Genomic DNA, 11,123 nt, shown 5'->3' with positions numbered 1-11,123 from the left:
AGTGGGTGACAATATTGTCACAAGGAAAGACGAAATTACCTACCTGGGTTCCATCCTAGAGGCAAATCTCTCCTGTGACAAAATGGCATCCAATGTAATAAAAAAAGTCAACCAACGAACTAGATTCTTGTACCGGATCTCCTCTCTGGTAAACAAGAATACCCTGAAGACTCTGGCAGGAGCACTCATTCAAGGGTACTATGACTATGCGTGCACCTCATGGTACCAAAGCACCTCAAAGGCACTAAAAACAAAATTACAAACATCTCAAAACAAACTGGTCAGACTACTACTTGACCTGAACCCCAGAACCCACCTCACCCCTGCCCACTTTGACAACCTAGGATGGCTTAGAGTAGACGACAGAGTACAGCAACTTGCAATGGGCCTGGTCTACAAGATACACTATACGACCGGGGTGCCCATGTACATGTCAAAATACTTCCCAAAGGTCAGTGAATACCACAACCACTACACCAGAGGAAGCTCAACAAATCATGTTAAACCCAGATTCGGCTCAAACAAGGGACTAAACACGTTTCGCAATTATGCCACAACAATGTGGAACGCCCTACCCAAAGCTGTAAAGGAATGTGAATCCCTGCCCACATTCAAAACCGCTCTTAAAGAGCACCTACGGGAGGCTGCAATTCGAAACTGGCCACCGTAAATGCCCAAAACCCCCACCACCTCCTAATAGACAGTCTCCTCCCCACCGCATGTATATATTCCCTCCCCGCCGTATGTATATTTGCCTCCCACCCACCCACCCCCTCCTAATGTACAGTCCACTACCCATCATATGCATATACTCTGTCTAGGATCTAGGGGTAACAGTACTGTATATTTGAATACCGCTTATGTCACAAATGTATCAGTACTAAATACCTATATGTCCCTATGCCATAAATGTCATGTATGTTGTGTATGTCATAAATGTCTATATGAATTGAAAATGGGGGACCCTGATGGAAACAAGACAAACGTCTTTCTCAGGTCTGCATCCCCTTAGCAATTGTATGTATTGAGCCGTACTGTATTGTACCCATTCTGCAATCTGTTAAATAAAGTTTTCATTCATTCATTCATTCATACTGTTTTTATAATACACCTAGACACACATTCTGTATTGACATTTACAAAGTCTTCTGCATTTGTAAAATATAGTAAAATACAGCCCACTTTCCTTCGCATAATCTCACCCATGTCCAGAAACTCTAAACGGTTTTGCACACTTTCATTTAGTTTGACTAGTTTGAATTGAGTGTAGGCCACATGAGTTTTATGACCACCAGTGATGTGATCAGGTACACTGTAAACCCGCATGTTCAAAATAATCAATTAGTTTGAGTAGGGTATACTCAATATTCTATGAAAGTTCTACTAACTTGAATGTCTTGAGTTCGTGTGACGTGTTCTTATGTTTTGAGTAAATAAAACTCATAGTTTTTGATTGATTTGGAACTATTCACTTATTAAGTAAGTATAATGTAAAAGCATAACTTAAGTACAACTTAAGATAATTAAGTAGATACAGACTGTAAACCGCATTATGTTTTGAGTAAATAAAACTCATAGTTTTTGATTGACTTGGAACTATTCACTTATTAAGTAAGTATAATGTAAAAGCATAACTTAAGTACAACTTAAGATAATTAAGTCGATACAGACTGTAAACCGCATTATGTTTTGAGTAAATAAAACTCATCGTTTTTGATTGACTTGGAACTATTCACTTATTAAGTAAGTATAATGTAAAAGCATAACTTAAGTACAACTTAAGATAATTAAGTAGATACAGACTGTAAACCGCATTATGTTTTGAGTAAATAAAACTCATAGTTCTGTATCGTATGGCTCTCGCTCGGCGTCACTCTCTGCACTGTCCTCGCACACGTGCACGCGCACTGAATAAAGACCACAATGTACCTTTAATCCCAATATTTGTCTGACCACACCCCTATCAGCTTACCCATATAAGCAGGGGTGGGGCCACCCACTCGCCTCCTTTCTCGCTTTCACCACAAGGAAGTGCCTCGGTAGATCCCCACTTGAAGTGATGTGATGGTAGGAGAAGAGTTGGAAAACAAGGATACGTTGACATCATATCTTTATTTTCTCTCTCACTATTTTCGAGAAAATACGGCGATATTGTCTTCGTACTGGAGTGTCTGGAAGATGATGATCATTCTAAAAATCCTCCACCGGTTTTCGTATTGGGAGTTCGCGCCGCTACATGCTTTTCCAACTGCAGTCCTTGCTGTGTGCTGGTTGCGGTAAAGACACAGCTGGGCTGTAGGACGCGCCGCTGTTGTGAGGAGCGGTGGGTTCCAGGTTTGGTGAGTTATGTTTTGCTGGCAAGCTCCACTTGTCTGTTAGTGCTATGGGGGCTAGTTGACAATGTTTATGAAAACCGGCCCCAGACTAGGGTCCTTTGTTCAGCCTCTTAGGTCTGAAGCCCATTATAGTTTAACTAGTGGGCCACGACCATTAACACTGGTGATCCCTGTGTTTTCTGGACGAGTGGATGTTTTCTCTGTCACCGTGAGCCCCATCTTTCATATCCAAATGAGAGTATTCCTCACGAGGAAATATGGGCATAGATGTTCGGTAGCGGAAGATCTGTGTTCAAGTCAGCTACAGGCCATTTGGGTATTGTGCTGGCTCCGTCGGGTGTTGGTAAAATCACTGTTGTAAAACTGTGTTAATATCTTGTTTCTCTTTTCTCTTAAAAAGTGAGGAGGGTTTCAGAACGGCGGCCTGTCTGAGTGAGTGTTATATCATTGTGTACAAGTTCAGGTGATAGCTGCTTAGCTTACGTGCTAGTGGTGGCCTACTGTTAGCCAGTCAGCTGTTAGCTGCGGCGCTAGCCTGCTGTGATCACTAGGCTAGGAAACGTTAGCTTGCTGCTATCGGCCGAGGCCCAGCACGGGGTGGCTCCGGCCCCTCGCGCGCCGCCGCGGTTCCCAACTCCCCTCTCCCTCACGGGGAGAGGCGGGGGGGATTCGAAGTCTCCCCTCTGGTCGCGTGCGCAGTTCGCTCGGCGTCTCGCGGGCAGGGGCGGTAGCGACCGACGGTTAGAGTGGCCGTTAGCTTAATGCTACTCTGTTGAACGTGCTTTGATTATAACATGTTTTAAACACTCTTGACTACGACGTCATCTTTGACAGAGGATGTTCGTCGAACCTGCCCTGGGCCAGGACGGCAAGGACTGCGTCAACAAGGGGGACCGTAGCGACGGGATGGAGAGGCGACGCTGCCCAGATCGACAACACAGTACGGCTGTGTTTACTACGGTGCCTTGAGACTGCACTTCGCTTGATCTACGCTCCGGGTAGGCAAGGTTTGGCCAGACCTTGTACACTTCTTCTGGCTTTCCCTTCTAAATGTTTTGTAAATAACGGTGTTTTCCAAAACGAGTGTTGCTGCACTACATTTAGGATACGACGCGAGTTATGTGTGAATTGTCTTGTCACTGGTATTTAGCTTCTCCATGCAAATCGGGTTGTTGTTACAGATGTGAAAATGATCTGGTTTGTTGTGTTGAGAAACATCATGTGTGTTTATATGTACCGTGTACTCACAACTAAGGGGGTTAACTAACCTATAAAGCTATGCTTAGTGACAAATGAGTAAAGAATGATTATTTTCTCAGCCTGTAATGACAATGAACAGTGTGTTCACATATTAACAGGTTTTCCTGTTTTAACTGGCTGTATTAAGGGTAAAGTAGGAGGATTGTGTTTCCCCCCGGTTCCCTGGGGACTTCTTCATCCTCCTTTCAGACATGTTGTTGCACTACATTGTGTCACTGTGTGGTAGGGATACGATGTAACCCTTAGCTTGATTGCTGAGGTTGTGCTAAAACTGCTGGAGAAACTTTATTTTCCTAAAAGAAAAGATTGTTTGGTCGCTTTCGTGTGTGCTTAGCAAGGCCTGTGGCCGATACTAATCGAGAATTATGTATTCTCTCATTATGAAAAACGGCGTTCCTCTGTAGAGTGTTTTTGCCATTTTTTGTAGGTGATGATGGGTTGTGTGTGTCATGTGACCTACAACTGGGTTGGACTGGCCACAGAAGCACATGTGTAAGTTTGGTACCGGGGCTCTTGGAGAGCCCTCTCTATTCTGTGTTTTTTCCTTAGTAAAAATCAGATAGCAGGTTAGCTCATGCGCTGTGTGAAGCTGTCAGACGCTTCATAGAGCTGACTATGACTGTGTCATACTCTCTTTTTGTCATTACATCGTATCATGGGTGTGGGGTCGTAAAGGGGTGAACTGGTAACCTTTCCTCCCCCTTTTTTCTGTTGGTCAGGGGTAAACCCACCTGTCCTTCAAGGTTCCTGTCACGTTGCGGTTCGGCACGTTACAGGGTGAGGGGGGGGGGGAGGGAGTTTCCTGGTCCCACGGCCTGGAATATTGGGCGTGTGCACCGCAGAAATTCCCCCGCCATAGAGTACGTCACCGTGCGCGTCTCTGTTGGTAGGACTTCCGTGTGCTGTTCAGGTCCATGTGATGGATCTGTTTCGGGGGGTGGTCAGGGCTCCTCCTCACCAAGCTCCTATTCGGGCCTTCTGTGAGTTGGGACTCCTTCCGTGAGGAGGGAGCCTCCTTCAGAGTACAGAGCCTCCTCCTCAGATTGTCAAGGTGAGTGGACCCTCTAGAAGGAGTCCTACTCTATTGTGTATGTATTCGATTCAATTCGATTATTGAGTGTGTATGGGTTCAGTGCCTCCTCCCCGGAGAGCCCTAAAACCAATTTTTTACATGGCTCAAGGTGCAATATATTCTTTTCAATCTGTACAGCTCACGTGGGAAGTCTCTCTGGGGATTCCCGTCTCCTTCCTATGGGAGGGTGGTGGGATGTAAAAATGTGAACAATTTTTACCCCCGGCTGGGTAGACTGGGATACATACTGTTGGTGCTTCCTTCTTTTCTACTAAAAAGAGTTGGAGTTAGGAAGTATCACACCCCTCTTGTAGTTCCCCTGGGCGCCTTGGGGATTCAATGACAGGTCTAAATAGCCTGTTCATTGATGTGGGTGTGTCCCGACGCACGTATAGTGCTAGCTCGGGGTGTTCTGTAAACAGGCGACTGACTGGCACGCCTTGGTTGCTTGAGGTTAAAACGGCGTTTTTATAAAGCAACTGGGATGGAGGTTTTTCCTCTTCCGACGACCAAATCCGACGACCTGGTTTGGTTATCGATGGATTCTCGTTCATATCTGGGGGATGATGACGGAATGGATCTGAACATATGTAGAGGGGTCTCACGCCCTGGGGGTGGGCCACCGGGCGCGGTTCGCCCGAACGTCTGGGTGGCGCCTTCTTTTCATGTTTAAGATCAACACGCATATCTGCCCCTTCTCCTGGAGTAGGCATGTCGGCGTGGTTAGGGCACGGGACTGGTTCTGGTCACGCTGGTCTGGATCAGTTTAACCAGTTGTCCGCCGGGGATGCAGATCTGCTGTTCTGGTACCCTGAGGGACTTGGGCTTTTTTCAGGGGGAAAAATGCCAGGTCGGTCCGGGTGTCACAGGGTTAAGCGCTATGGAGACCCTGGTTGGGTAAATTTTTTACTCAGCACTGTCGTAATGGCTTACGGCCATGCCAACCTGTACACGCTCAATCTCGTCAGATCTCGGCCGCTACACAGGTTGGTCCTGGTTAGTACTTGGTTGGGAGACCGCCTGGGAATACCAAGTACGGTGTGCTTGGGGCTGGTTCTCCATTCTTTTTCGCTCCTCTCTCACGCATGGTGAAGAGGGGCCTGTTGGGGTGGTCTTTGACCTCCTCTGGTGACCCTGTGCTTCCCGTATCGCCGGGCCCGGTCCGAAGTCATGTTTCGTCGACCTGTAGGCCTGGGTTAACCCTTTTTGAAAACTGAAACACTTGTACTGCGGTATAGCCGGTGTATACCCGCAGGTGTGTTTTGGAGTTTTTTTCTTGAGGGGTTATAGGAACAACCACCGCATTGGGTAACACCAAGGTGGTTGATTCCCTGGTGTGTTGGCGCAGTGTCAACTCCCGGGTTCACCAGTTGAGGGTGCCCCTGCACGTTCATGACGTCTGCCAATCGTGTCAGCCTTCTCTGCCTCAACCCCTCTGGGTGGGGGCTTTTTAAATGGAGGCTTGGTCATGCAACAACGCCAGCTTACGCCCCTTCCGCCGGGGCGGCTGTGTTTAGCTGTCCCCTCTGGCGCCTGTCTCGTCCGCAGTCTCCAGGCTAGGGTTAACAGCCTGTTGCCTGGTTTATCCCCGGTGCGCTGCCTGCTTCCGTTGGTTATAACCTTTTTTGTGTGCTTACGGCCATGCTGACTGCCTGTTCTGCAGGGTCAGTGTGCCAGGCGGTGTACTATTGGTGCTGGCATCATGGACTTCTCCGGGCCCCCATTCCAGGGGGTCCAGTCCCTTTGGTGGGTCTGGGTCTTCCTTCGCGCTCCGCTCTTGTGCAGAGAGTGACACCGAGCGAGAGCCATACGATACAGAACGTTAGGTTATGACTATAACCAAGTTCTGTTAGTATGGTGACGCTCGGCGTCCGACGCCGCTGCAGCCCTTGATCTCGCCTTGTGGTGAAAGCTTGGGAAGGAGGCGAGTGGGTGGCCCCACCCCTGCTTATATGGGTAAGCTGATAGGGGTGTGGTCAGATAAATATTGGGATTAAAGGTACATTGTGGTCTTTATTCAGTGCGCGTGCACGTGTGCGAGGACAGTGCAGAGAGTGACGCCGAGCGTCACCATACTAACAGAACTTGGTTATAGTCATAACCTAACGTTTTTGATTGACTTGGAACTATTCACTTATTAAGTAAGTATAATGTAAAAGCATAACTTAAGTACAACTTAAGATAATTAAGTAGATACAGACTGTAAACCGCATTATGTTTTGAGTAAATAAAACTCATCGTTTTTGATTGACTTGGAACTATTCACTTATTAAGTAAGTATAATGTAAAAGCATAACTTAAGTACAACTTAAGATAATTAAGTAGATACAGATTGTAAACTGCATTATGTTTTGAGTAAATAAAACTCATAGTTTTTGATTGACTTGGAACTATTCACTTATTAAGTAAGTATAATGTAAAAGCATAACTTAAGTACAACTTAAGATAATTAAGTAGATACAGACTGTAAACTGCATTATGTTTTGAGTAAATAAAACTCATAGTTTTTGATTGACTTGGAACTATTCACGTATTAAGTAAGTATAATGTAAAAGCATAACTTAAGTACAAATGTATTAACAGATTGCAGAATGGGTATAGAGGTGTGATAGGTGTGATAGGTGTGAGAGGTGTGATAGGTGTGATAGGTGTGAGAGGTGTGATAGGTGTGAGAGGTGTGATAGGTGTGATAGGTGTGAGAGGTGTGAGAGGTGTGATAGGTGTGAGAGGAGTGATAGGTGTGAGAGGTGTGATAGGTGTGAGAGGTGTGATAGGTGTGATAGGTGTGATAGGTGTGAGAGGTGTGATAGGTGTGATAGGTGTGATAGGTGGGATCGGTGTGAGAGGTGTGATAGGTGTGAGAGGTGTGAGAGGTGTGATAGGTGTGATAGGTGTGAGAGGTGTGATAGGTGTGAGAGGTGTGATAGGTGTGATAGGTGTGAGAGGTGTGATAGGTGTGAGAGGTGTGATAGGTGTGATAGGTGTGAGAGGTGTGATAGGTGTGAGAGGTGTGATAGGTGTGAGAGGAGTGATAGGTGTGATAGGTGTGATAGGTGTGAGATGTGTGATAGGTGTGATAGCTGTGATAGCTGTGAGAGGTGTGATAGGTGTGATAGGTGTGATAGGTGTGAGAGGTGTGAGAGGTGTGAGAGGTGTGAGAGGTGTGAGAGGTGTGATAGGTGTGAGATGTGTGATAGGTGTGAGAGGTGTGATAGGTGTGAGAGGTGTGATAGGTGTGATAGGTGTGAGAGGTGTAATAGGTGTGAGAGGTGTGAGAGGTGTGATAGGTGTGATAGGTGTGATAGGTGTGATAGGTGTGATAGGTGTGAGAGGTGTGATAGGTGTGATAGGTGTGATAGGTGTGAGAGGTGTGATAGGTGTGAGAGGTGTGAGAGGTGTGAGAGGTGTGATAGGTGTGAGAGGTGTGATAGGTGTGAGAGGTTTGATAGGTGTGAGAGGTGTGATAGGTGTGATAGTTGTGATAGGTGGGATCGGTGTGATAGGTGTGAGAGGTGTGAGAGGTGTGAGAGGTGTGATAGGTGTGAGAGGTGTGATAGGTGTGATAGGTGTGCTAGGTGGGATCGGTGTGAGAGGTGTGATAGGTGTGATAGGTGTGAGAGGTGTGATAGGTGTGATAGGTGTGATAGGTGTGAGAGGTGTGATAGGTGTGAGAGGTGTGAGAGGTGTGAGAGGTGTGAGTGGTGTGATAGGTGTGAGAGGTGTGATAGGTGTGAGAGGTGTGATAGGTGTGATAGGTGTGATAGGTGTGAGAGGTGTGATAGGTGTGATAGGTGTGAGCGGTGTGATAGGTGTGAGAGGTGTGATAGGTGTGATAGGTGTGATAGGTGTGATAGGTGTGAGAGGTGTGAGAGGTGTGATAGGTGTGATAGGTGTGATAGGTGTGAGAGGTGTGATAGGTGTGATAGGTGTGAGAGGTGTGAGAGGTGTGATAGGTGTGAGAGGTGTGAGAGGTGTGATAGGTGTGATAGGTGTGAGAGGTGTGATAGGTGTGATAGGTGTGATAGGTGGGATCGGTGTGAGAGGTGTGAGAGGTGTGATAGGTGTGAGAGGTGTGAGAGGTGTGATAGGTGTGATAGGTGTGAGAGGTGTGAGAGGTGTGATAGGTGTGAGAGGTGTGATAGGTGGGATCGGTGTGATAGGTGTGATAGGTGGGATCGGTGTGAGAGGTGTGATAGGTGTGAGAGGTGTTAGCTTTTTATGGGTTTTCTTGCTAATGTCCTGTCATGCCTCCGGTCTAGCGGATACGGTGACGCGTCATACAGGAGTCATACAGGCATACATGCATATAGTTGCATAGCATGTTCTCAATGAAGATATGACCTGTGCCTGTATGCTAGCATGATATGGTTGGTATCTATGACCTGTGCCTGTATAGCATGACACGGTTGGTATATCTATGACCTGTGCCTGTATGCTAGCATGACATGGTTGGTATCTATGACCTGTGCCTGTATGCTAGCATGACATGGTTGGTATCTATGACCTGTGCCTGTATAGCATGACATGGTTGGTATCTATGACCTGTGCCTGTATGCTAGCATGACACGGTTGGTATCTATGACCTGTGCCTGTATGCTAGCATGACATGGTTGGTATCTATGACCTGTGCCTGTATGCTAGCATGACATGGTTGGTATCTATGACCTGTGCCTGTATGCTAGCATGACATGGTTGGTATCTATGACCTGTGCCTGTATAGCATGACACGGTTGGTATCTATGACCTGTGCCTGTATGCTAGCATGACACGGTTGGTATCTATGACCTGTGCCTGTATGCTAGCATGACATGGTTGGTATCTATGACCTGTGCCTGTATGCTAGCATGACACGGTTGGTATCTATGACCTGTGCCTGTATGCTAGCATGACATGGTTGGTATCTATGACCTGTGCCTGTATGCTAGCATGACATGGTTGGTATCTATGACCTGTGCCTGTATGCTAGCATGACATGGTTGGTATCTATGACCTGTGCCTGTATAGCATGACACTGTTGGTATCTATGACCTGTGCCTGTATGCTAGCATGACACGGTTGGTATCTATGACCTGTGCCTGTATGCTAGCATGACACGGTTGGTATCTATGACCTGTGCCTGTATGCTAGCATGACATGGTTGGTATCTATGACCTGTGCCTGTATGCTAGCATGACATGGTTGGTATCTATGACCTGTGCCTGTATGCTAGCATGACACGTTGGTATCTATGACCTGTGCCTGTATGCTAGCATGACATGGTTGGTATCTATGACCTGTGCCTGTATGCTAGCATGACACAGTTGGTATCTATGACCTGTGCCTGTATGCTAGCATGACATGGTTGGTATCTATGACCTGTGCCTGTATAGCATGACACTGTTGGTATCTATGACCTATCTATCTATGATTTTCCACTAATTTCTATGTTTCAACATTACTGTCTGATGCAGTAACATTAGTGTGATGATGTCTGCATGAAAACATGCAACCTGCATGTTTCCCAGATAGCAAAAGATTGGTTATTTTTGGTTGAGGTTGAAAAAGCTATGTTGATTCAATATTTAATTACAGATACCATTTCAACATTTGAAAAACTGTTGTTGAATCAATTTAGTATAGATTCCCCCTCCCCTCCTCCCCCTCCCCTCCCCTTCGAGAGGGTAGTCCTAAGCAACTCGCAAGACCTGGAAGATCTCACGGGACTTGAGGTATTCAAACGTAACTTGGCACGATGGTGTCTTCACTACTGGCTTGACAAAATTAGTCTGAGCCAAACTCCTTGGTAAGTCATTGACAATAATGTATTATGCCATTCACATACCATAATCTTGCTGTCATCGTTTGACTACATGCTACTTTGTGAATTATTACCGTGGTGGCAACTAGTAGCCTACAGTGCAGAACGAAGCTTGTTAGCATTGTTAGCATTATTAGCTAGCATGCTAGATAGTATACTAGTTAACTGGTAAGTGAGTTCTTATGGGAATAGTATGATCCCGTTCAGATACCATCACCGGGCTGTTATCGTTTGACTAAATGTTATCTCTGTGCCGTGGCAAATAGTTTGGAGCTTGTTTTAGCAAATAGTATTGCATATTATTACAGTAGCTAGCATGCTACTATCGTTAGCTAGCTAGCATGCTACTAACGTTAGCTAGCTAGCATGCTAGCTAACGTTAGTCCGCCATTTTGTTTCATGATTAAAATGTACGTTTTTAATAGTTACATAAGCATTGTTGTAACTAGTGTTAACAAATACTTTATTATAGTTCAATTGTGTTAAACTTGGGACACAGCCATGGCTCTATATTTTATTTCGTTTTGTATGTGAGGCATTTTAGCTTGAAGTTGTTGTGTTGCATTGTGTGTCTTCAGCACAAAGGAATCCCTTGCTGAGGGTAAGATGGTTTTCTGTCTGCTCAGACTCAGAATACTTAATTAACATGATCTGTGCT

The sequence above is a fragment of the Notolepis coatsorum genome (genome assembly GCF_963971535.1).
Source record: "Notolepis coatsorum genome assembly, chromosome: 13".
Lineage (NCBI taxonomy): Eukaryota > Metazoa > Chordata > Actinopteri > Aulopiformes > Paralepididae > Notolepis > Notolepis coatsorum.
The sequence above is the reverse complement of the archived record's forward strand: the minus strand, read 5'-3'. Positions refer to the sequence as shown.